Source organism: Camelus dromedarius, chromosome 15 (assembly GCF_036321535.1).
Source record: "Camelus dromedarius isolate mCamDro1 chromosome 15, mCamDro1.pat, whole genome shotgun sequence".
NCBI classification, from domain to species: Eukaryota; Metazoa; Chordata; class Mammalia; order Artiodactyla; family Camelidae; genus Camelus; species Camelus dromedarius.
The window spans coordinates 60,073,349-60,083,683 of NC_087450.1; the positions used below are offsets into that span (position 1 = coordinate 60,073,349).

The 10,335-nt window shown below is 51.8% G+C and overlaps 1 protein-coding gene across 13 annotated transcripts in view; it reads left to right on the top strand.

Moving 5' to 3' along the window:
* CMPK2 (cytidine/uridine monophosphate kinase 2) overlaps positions 1–6,609 on the top strand; it is a 36,968-nt gene extending 30,359 nt beyond the window's left edge. For 11 of the 13 annotated variants that reach the window (XR_010384297.1, XR_010384295.1, XR_010384298.1 and 8 more), the window contains 2 exons: positions 740–953; positions 3,253–6,609. The gene's annotated coding sequence lies outside the window, so the exon portion shown is untranslated. The remainder of the gene's footprint in view (positions 1–739; positions 954–3,252) is intronic. The other 2 variants (XR_010384306.1, XR_010384303.1) reach the window with 2 other exon arrangements.
* The last annotated feature ends 3,726 nt before the right edge of the window (positions 6,610–10,335 follow it).

Here is a 10,335-nt window from a genome sequence, read left to right on the forward strand (position 1 = left end):
CTATGTTCTACTGAGCTGTGACTTTCGGTACCGCAGGGACCTTACGGTTTCCACAACAGCCACAGTAAAATTGCATAAGAACAGTTGATGTCAGTGTGAATTCTCTTTGCCTGGGGGCCAGGCTGGAACCCACAAGCTTGAAAGAGTTGGACTTTGTAAGAGAAGCAGTTAGGGGAGAGAGAGAGGGCGAGAGAGAGAGAGAAAGAGAGGGAGAGAAATAGCGAAAGAACAAACGAATTCATAAAGATCCACAAGGGATCTCATTTCTGCCTTTTACGAGCTGGTGGGAAATTAGCCAATGACGTAACCAGTCTAAATGCCATTCTGCACATCTGTTAAAAGGGGATTTAGACTAACTTTAGGTCCCGAGGGCTAACAGTGACATCTACCTTCCAAACCTGCTTTGAGGATTATTAGAAGAGTGCTTGCCTCTCTAGTATTTCCAGAACGTGCCCTGCAGGTAGCAGCTCTAGCTGTGCACAGGTGCACACCAGTTCCAAGGGCGTTACTTGCCTGTGGTGTCGCTGTGACCACGACCGTACTGTGTTCTGTTCCCTCTGGGCAGGCGGAGCCCACCCCGCACATGCAGTGTTGTGTCCGCGTGTCATGCTTGTTGAAAAGGTCAAAGGAGACCAATACACAAATTTGGAGAAAAAGTTAAAAGAGCCACTTAAGTCTGAAAAGGTAGTTTTCTTCAGCTTCTTATCGCCGCTCACTTCCTTTTCCACCACATTTCCAGCCTTTCCAGGAAGCCCTTCCCAATCAAGCGGAAGTCAGAAGTACGCGAGGGCAACCCCAGAACGCGAGGGCAACCCCAGAACGCGAGGGCCACGCCGCCGCTCATTCCCTGCCTGGTTCCGGGCGCACCGCTCCACTTCCGGTCTGCACTGGCATTTCCTGTCCTGGAAAGCCGGCTTCCTGGACCTAATGGCTCTCCGTCCGTTCAGTCCTGGGTAAGTTCTATGATTCTCTTCTGTCCTCCTTCAGACCACCACGGTTCCTACACTAAAATGCAGAGGCCTGGTCTGGTAAGTCAGAGCACATGACGGATAAACGAAAAGAGGTCTTGGAAGCGGACACAGTTATCGGCTGGCCCCTCTCGGAACCGTCCTGAAGATGCAAGACCCCGTTTCCAAGCCCACTGCAATGCCCTCAGTGACAGTTTGTGTTTTCTGTGTTGCAAATTCTGCATTTCTAACTTTCCAGACCCTCTTTCCCCTGGGCAGTGTGACCAACCTAGCCTAGGAAAGTGGACTGGCTACCATTGTGGGGTCAAGAGAGACACCAAGCTCTGCTCACCATGGGCCAACTATGGCCACAAATAACGCTAAGTGTTTCTGAAGAAAATTCAATTTCACCTATCATATTCTCAGGATCCAAAGTTTAATTTTTTTTCTTTGAATATCCCTCCCGCCCTTTATAAAATTTAAAAAAATTAAATTGCAGTGAAATATACACAACAGTTTACCATCCTGATCATTTATAAAGTGTGGAGTGTCCAGTATGTTCACAGTGGTACGCAACCCATCTCCAGAACTCTTTTCATCTTGCAAAACTCAGACTGTGTCCCCATTAAACAGTGACATTGATTCCTTTCTCCCCTCGGCTCCTGGAAATCCTGATTCTACTTTCTGCCTTTATGCCGAGCCCACGTCCTGATCCGGGCGAGCGGAGGGGTGTCTGTGTGGGTCTCAGACACTGAACGGGATCAGTCGTGGCTGAGCCAGCATGCCTCTTCCTCCTGCTCCCCGGTGAGGCCTCCGTAGAGTCTTGGAGAGGTTCTTTGGCCAGAAACACCAGCCAGGGGTGAGAGCTTGGAGAGCATCTTCCCCAATCCTCTGCCCTAGACTCGTAGACTTGGGGCAGATCCCCTTGAATACGCGTGAAAGGCGGCCTGTAAAGGACAGAGTGACAGGATGACTCTCTGGATGACTCTTCTGGAGCCACGAAGAAGGAAAACCCACACTCACTTTTCCTAACAAGTGCCCGAGTGGGTCCAGACATGGGTACAGAGACCCGTTCATTCACTCATTCATTCACTCATTCATTCCCTTTGGGAGTTATTTTTAAGTGCTCACTGTGACAGGACCTAGAAATAAGTGACTAAAAACATAAAAGACACAGCCCTGACCCCAGGAGCTTGCAAGCGGGTAGGCAGAAAGGCCAATGCTTCCTTAGAAGCAGATGGAAGAGCGGGGTTTGTGCTGCCTTGAGACTCAGACCACGGAGCCAGGACTCTGTCCAGGAGGGGACGGGAAGACCCCTGGGCGGGGACAACTGAGTCTGAAGGAGCAGAGGCCTCAGGTGACGCAGCGCCCACACGGGGGAAGGATGCAGCCTGTGAGGAGGCCAAGAGAGCAGACGGGAGCCGGACTCGGGGAGCCTCTGGACACCGTGCACAGGAGCGCGTCCTCACCCCGGAAGGAGGACGTGAACGAGGGCTGGTGCCCGTGGATGAGCACTTCCCGCTGAGCACTAGGCGGCAGGGCAGTGATGCTCAGCACGGGCGGGCAGAGGCCCATCGCGGGTTGGAGGGGAGCCGGCGAGGGCGGGCCACACACACGCCCCACAGTGCAGACCGAGGGGGCTGACTACAGACACTCTAGACCAGGAAACCACACACACATACCCCGTGACTCCACGCCCTGTCCTCAGCTTTGAAATTTGGATGTGTAGAGCAAACACTGTATCAAAAACAAAGAATATTTTCTAGTTTATATTTTTAGTCGGAAGCCCTTTGGCTCCAAGCATTGGAGGAAATGAAGGGCCGTGAGGCCGTCACCCTCGTAGACCACGTGAAAATCTCATTAACTGAGAACACAAGGGACCAGACAAAACAGAGTTGGAATTAATTAGTCTGCAGTAAGTGAAGGCATTGCTGAGAAATATAAGACATCTTGTTGGCTCAGAAATCCCCATTCACTATATCACTCGATGGAATGTTTCAGATAAAATGATAAATGACAATGACGTTTCCTATATCTGGGGGCAAACGAGAGGTGGTTTGGGGAGCACATTGCGCGGTTCTCGGGTACCTGCATGAGAGTGAGCGGGTCCTGGCTGATCCGCGCACTTCCAGCCTGTATCCTGGTACCTGCCGGTGCTGTTCTTTGATAACTTTTTCCCTTCCCTGTGGCTCCTGGGCAATCCGCTGCCTAACCAGACGTCCCACATTTTGTTCTAAATTAACTGATTCTTGAAGATTCAGTGTTATTTTCTTTTTCACTCTAAGATCTTCCTTTCTTCCTTCAGCCTGGCTCGTACTCATCAGAAGAAGAGGCGTGGCTTCTTCACCGTGCGTTTTCAGGGACCTTCAGCTTTGTCCTCCATTTCCAACTCCGAGGCGCCCACGATGCTGGCCGCCTCGGCAGCCCCCGCAGCGCGGCTCACGGTGCATTTTGGTTGCCGTTTCGTGACTCAGTGTCGTGAGTTTCTCTCTTCGGACTGTCCTTCTAGAATCAGCAGGAAGGAGGGAGAAGGTGACCAAGGCAGAATGGAAGGTGGTTGAGCTTCTCTCTTTTTTTAAATCTACGCATGGAGTGAAGAAATCTGAGTAAGTGTGGAGGGTCAGGGCAAAGGCACTGAGGGAAGGAACAAGATTGGAGGTTTAAAGAAAGGGCAGAGGGTTGAAGCAACGGCCTTAAAGTGGTGGAGACAGGGAGGGATCAGAGTTCAGCTAGGAGGTGGGCGGGAGGGGTTCGGCTGGATGGGAAAGGTGTCCGCTGTGTCCCACTGTTGAAGATTTAGTAGGAAACGCCCCTCCCTCTCCAGCCCAGGGAAAAGCTGGGGAGGGTGTCCCACGGCAGAACACAGAGCCTGTTTTGAGAGCCACTAACCCAAAGCAAGAAAATAATAAAAAATTTAAATAATTTTAAATGTCCGAAAGAGGGTGCACGAGAAATTGATTCAATGATAAATTGTCCTGGATTTTAAAATAAGATAAAGAAATATCAGCCTGACACAATTTATTTTTTTCTGAGCAATGATTTTTTTGTTGTTGTTCCTTCTGTCCCGACAAAATGGAACAGAGGGGATGCCTTTCCCATCCAGCCGGATCCCTCCAGCATCCTCTCTCCCCCGCGTTTCTGCATCAGTGCGTGCGAACAGTCCCCAGGGGGGTTGCACTGTCTGCGCAGCAGCACCTGGGCGGCTCTGAGGTCCTCCACTCTGCAGAGTCCTCTGGGCTCCTTGAATATGAACAGGTTGTTTTCTGAACAAACCATTAGGAAACCTGGGTGGACAAGTTTACTTATGGGAAAAAGGGGCAGACCATTTATAATTAGGGAGTCTCCTGAGAAATCCAGAAATCTGGATGGATGGAGCAGAGAAACCTGCCCTCAGGAGGGAAGTGGGCTCCACACTTGGAAAACAGGCCAAGCTTGGCTGCGGGAAGCTCTCTGACAATGCCAAGGACACGGGCAAGAGGCAAGCTTCCTGCTACGTGCCAGATTCCGTAGGAGGAGCTTGTGTCTGTTAGCTGGTCTTAAAACCACGGCATAGATATGATCATCTTCACGTGGAACTGGAAATATCACGTCTCTCTGGGGTGATTTGCCAAAACACACACGGCCGGCAAAGGGTGCCACGTAATTCGAACCCAGCTGAGACAAGTTACGAAGGCAGCTCCTGTCCCACATGCCGGGACATGTCCGGTCATCCCGACCCTTCTCCTGGTCCACGTCATCCCTTCTAGGGACTATGTGGCCTGATTCCAATAAGAATAAGATTCAGATTGCTCAGCCTCATCACAGCCAGATCGTTGACTCCTCTTGCCTTTGTCACCTGGGATCTCATCTTGAGCTCTGTCTCCAGATTTCCCTGGCTTTGGGTTTGTGCTTTATCCTTTCCCTCAACTCTCTCTTATACCAGAGGACACATTTGCCTTCTTGGATCTGATGCTCTCTGACCGACTTCCATTAAGGTCTGAGCTCACCCTGGGGGCCTCTGGCTCCTACTGACCCAGCTTGGTCATGGGACCCAGCCTGTCACTGGACATCTTGACCCCCTGCACCTGCTCATCCTCCACCATCCAGGATTCTGTGGTGTCAATGGCAGGTGGGTGCGAAGTGGGATTCCTCCAGGAGACACCTAGAAGAGGGAGAAGGGAAACTCGGAGCCCCGAGGTGATGCGCTGGCCGTGGAGTGAGAGGAGAGGAGGTCTGTCACACAATCCCCCCTGGGTAGCCTTCAGAAGGGTCCTCACTCTTGCTGGGAAGGAGCCTGAGGCAGCTGGGCTGCAGATTCTGCCTTTACTGGCTGCTGGACCCAGTGTTCCACATGCTCACCCACTGTCCTAGTCAGAGGATGTCTGATATCTGACCTGCCCTTGTGGGCTGACTGTCCCGGCAGAGCCAGTGAGGTTATGAATGGCTCATGTCAAATCTGACCTCTGAATTGCTGACTTCCAGCTTTTGTCATGTGCTTTGTAGAAGCAGAGAAGACCAGCTATTTCAGACTATGCCAATAAAATTCCTCATGGATTGAAAGAACCACTGGCCTTTTTTGATTTACATCAACACACAATGCTGTTTGTCAAATGGGCTTGGAGGTTCTCCCTTTGAAATTCCAAGCTGTAAATAAGACAGGCATATTTGCCTAGGGGGTGCCCGCCTCCCTGCACCCATTTCGATAATGAGTCTAGTAAAATCAGTGAGGTGGAAACTGATGGCCTGAGAAGAGTGAGGAAGGGTTTGACTTAACCTTGGCATATGTTGGATCAGGGGCTCTGAGGTGGCGAGGTAGATAGAGGTGTTCTGATAGCTGTTTGTAACTAGCTGTTAAGTTACTCTTTTACGAAAAATACAGGGAGTACCCATGCTCTCTGTGGCTCCAAAGGGAAGAGCTGAATCTCATGTTTGTGCAGTGGAGGGTACACGTTTCAGCTCCCTGTAAGCTCCACTCAGCGATGGAGAGCTCTGTCTTGAAGTGAGTTACCTACCACTGGACGGTCACAGCACGAGTACATAATGGGCTGTTGTGTTTGGATAACAGGACCCCAAATGTCACTTTGAGATCCTATGACCATCTTCTAGACACATTCAACAGAAGCGAAGAGGACAAAAGGCAACGTGTGAGAAGGTATATTTCACTTTGTTTCCCCACAATTTTTATCAAGGAAAGCAGAACCACTCCGAGTAACAAGAAAACAAAATTAAAAATATATATATATAATGAATAAATTCATACCATAAATAAAAATGTAAAGTCTTCTATAATCTCATCACTGTCACATGACAACTTTTTCATTGCTCTGTATTCACAGAAAACATAATTTTCAGGGTTTGTGATTTTTGCACAGTTGTAATCATGGTGCATAGAAGGTTGAATAAAAATCAAGTGTTTTGAGCTTCTCTTCAAATGATTAGGACTAAAAACACTCTTTAGTTTTACTTCATGTGGGAATTAATACTACTAGATAGCATACTATTTATTAATAGATGTATATCAATCGTAGAATTTTGTACACACTCTTATGAATAAATAACTTGCTTATTTCCTGATGGCAATTCTTTTTGGTCTCATGTTACTTACTGCACATTTTTATAAACCAGGGGTCCATGGCCGGGCCTCAGGGGGACTGCAAACCATTAAATTACATATAAAATTTTGCGGGATTGTCGGTGTGCTGTTTTTTTCTCTGGAGGAAAGACTGGAGTGTTTTCATCAGTCTCTCAAAGGTATGGAGGACCCCTTAAGCACCACTGCATCTGGAAGGAAGTCCAAGCTTCTTGGTACCTTTTAGGAAGGACACCGTCCCCTCTCCCCCCGACCCCCCCCCCACACACACACCCTAAGAGCCTTGCTCATGCCTGCTTTTATTTCTCATCTCCACTCCCCTTCCTCTGGCACCTGGGGCTACTGCCTTGTCAAAATTCTCTGTCCCCACGGAAGGTTAGTATTTTCATTGGAGGCATGTTTCATGCCCTTTAAAAAACCTGCTGCCTCTGCCTCGCAGACGCTTCCTCTGCTGAGATGCCGTCCTCACCTTCCCCAGGTAGAGGGGTGGGTCTGCCTCGGCACCCCCAGAGGACCCGTTTGTGGGGCTCGGGTGGGTTCTGATCCTAGCGGGGCCACCCGGAATCTCCCACGGGGCGTTACGGGCTCCAGCTGCAGAATCAGTGTTGGCGGAAGAGAGAGCTGAGGTACCCAGACAGCCTGAGTGCCCAGGGCTTTCCCGGCGCGCGTAGGAAGCCAGCCAGGACGCACGTGGAAGCAAGGAGGCAGGGGGGAGGCGGCCGCCGGCCTCGCAGCCGCCGGGACCTGCCTGGGCCGAGCGGTGCTCCCTCCCGGGCCGAGCGGTGCTCCCTCCCGGGCGCAGGGCCGTGGACCGGCCGGGGCGGCGCTCGCCTGCAAGCGCGGAGGGCAGCTCTGCGCTCGAGCCCCGCAGAGACGCCCCGCCAAGGTGCCGGTGGCTGCAGAAGGGCCTTTCGGCCCAGCCGGGTGTTTCCTCCTCATCAGACACGTCGCACTGGGATGTGCCAGTGGCGGCCTTCAGTGGGCCTGGCTGCCAGATGCTTTGCGGCGTCAGAATCAGACAGGAGGGCATCGGCAACAAGCACCCAGGCCCAGCGCGGGGCTCCTCCTGGGCGCGCTCGGGCAGGCGGTGGTGCGTCGTGCTGCGGAGCACGGCCTCGTGGTGGCCGGGCTTTCGCTGGGTGTTCCGGGCGCTGTGCAGACGGTCCCTGCGGGCGCTGACTCCCCTTGTCCCCCGAGGCCCTTACCCCTGCGGTAGCTCCTCCAAGTTCACTCTCGGAGGGAGGAGAGGAGAAAGGCACTAGTGATGGGGCGCGTGCGTGAGCTTTGACCAGGCTGCTTAACCGCTCCGGGGGATCCTGAGAGGCTGGTGTCATCCTCAGCACGGTACCAAGCAGGAGACCAAGACCCAGAAACGTCAGTTTGTCCAGAGCTGCAGATCCGGAGGCGGGAGAGACCACACTTAAGTGCTGCGCCTCGTTCATCACAGATCAAAGCCCTTTCACAGTCTACGAAACTCTCTCACTTGCCTCACAAGCAACTGGGTTTTAATAACAGATGAGATGTATCGAGTCCTTACCGCGCACACTCACTGTGTGCCCCGCAGCCCCTCAGTAATCCCACCAGGGAGGACCTACAAGCCACTAATGCAGCGCCTGCTCTGCAGATGAGGGAGGAGCTCCCCGCAGCTGCATTAAGTCACTTGTTTAAGGCGCCAGCTGCCAGTGGTGGAGTCAGCATTTGAACTAGGGGACGGGTCCATCTTTATGTGCTATGCTGTGTAATCCCTATTTTTCCTTCGATTTTTGTCTCAAACCTTCTTGGTCTGGTCACAAGTTGCATCTTTACTGAAGAGTTGAAGCAATTGTCTAGCGTTTCTGACCTGCACCCTTAACAATTCATACAAAACTTTGGTCTGTTACTGAGGATAACATTCTTGCCAGGTGGAAAATGAAGCAGGATCCATTCTTTAAAAATGTGATGCTCCAGGGAGCCAGTCTCAAATCTGTCCTTGCAGTAATCTCTGCAGAACCCTGTTGATAAACCTTGTTCCTCTCATGCCTGTTGGAGACCCTGGTAGAATGGCATTCCAGGCTGGACTTGACCTCTCTCTTCACCGTTCCTCAAGTCAGACAGTGACAGCGGCGGCCAAAAGGAGCCTCATCTCATGTAATGTAGAAACAGAGACCCTCTGAAGGGCTCGCTGAGTTAATCGCAGGGTGTAAAAGCAGGGCTGGCTTCAGCTCCTGAAATCAGGCTGACAGACCTCAGGGGAGTTTTGACAGGACAGTCGGAAGCAGATACTTTCCTTCAACGGCCAGGGTGAATTTGGTGGAAACTTGCGTCAAGATAGCATGATCTCTCTTCCTGTCGTTCCCTCCTTCTTTTTTTCCTTCTATCCTCTCAAGGTGGTCTGTCTGCCAGCAGGAAGGTGAGGGGAACGGATGGTTTCTCTCGATCAGGTATTTCTGTGGACGCAGTCCCTCATTTACAGCCCGCTGCCTTCTGAGCAGGGCAGTGAGCAGTCCTACCGCCCACACCTGCAGACCTCACCTGTGCAGGAAGGACTGTGACGCCAGAATAGGAACTGTGTCCTGGGTTGGCAGAGATGTCACCAGTTGAGCTTTTAGTTTGGTGGCTGGACGACCTGAAGATCTGACTCATGATGGAAGCCTATGGTAATTTTATTTACTGTCCTTTAGTTTGGCCTTTCAATCATTGAAATACAGGAGCACAAGACTTCATTCCACCCTGGAAACCATTGCAACCCCTCCTCCCACCCATGCCCCTGCTCGCTCCCCTGACCTCACTCAGCATCGCTGGACCACACACGCAGACCCCCCCAGGGGCTGCCGGCCGGGTCCTCCCCACCCGCTCAGCCTGGTCTCCACCTGGGCTGGAGGATTCCCTCAGCAGCAATGGGACTCGTTCTCCAGTTTGAGCTGTTTGCCCACCAGAAGCGCACAGGTCTATGGGTAACCTGTGGATCGGTGACTTCGTGGGCAAGGGGGGGCACTGCTGAAGGTGTCACCCGGGTCACCAGGGGTGATGCAGCGGAAAATGAGTTGTGACCATCACCAGGGCAGGCATCCTCATGTCTCCCGTTCTTTCTTGGCAGAACCTCAAGTGCAGCTGACCGACTCACTTCGCTTCCTCCAGTTGCCTTCCTTCGCATCAACTTAAACCTGAGCGCATAACCTTTCTCCTCTCCTCAGGCACAGGGGTCCACCTAGGCTGCCTCCCGTGGCTCAGTGGGGTCAGGTCCTCCGTAACCAGCCGCATCTCCTTGCTCCAGCCAAGCTGCCCTGATGCCATCCCTGTATGTCTCACCCTGTTGGCAGCTGGACCCTCCGCTCCCTTCTGCCCTGAGGCGATGGTATGACAGCGGATGCATCCGAGGGCCCTCCCAGATGCTCTACTCCCCTGTAGGATGCGCCCCCTTGCCCTTCTCATTCTTCACGATGACACTAGACTCTTCCATCCTCCAAAACTCCTTGACCTTCTAACCCACAGCGCTTAACAAGACCAGTGGCCGCCATGATCATTTTCTGTCCTCAGAGTAATGCTGTGACGTAAGGATTATTATTATTCCTACTTTTTGGATGAGAACATTGAGCTCAAAATGGTTATGAGTTGCCTACTTTCACGAGTCAGTAATAATAAAAAATAACAAGCATTCATCAAGGGTCTACCACATGCCCTACGCTGAGCTCATTCTTCACTTTGTTCCTGAGAAAACCCACACAGTAGGCACTGTTTTAGCCCCATATTACAGATGAGAAAAGTGCGGCAAGAGGGAAGGCTAGGTGATCCCATAGCCGAGCCAGGATTTGAACCTTCGTGATAACAGTCTAGCTGCTC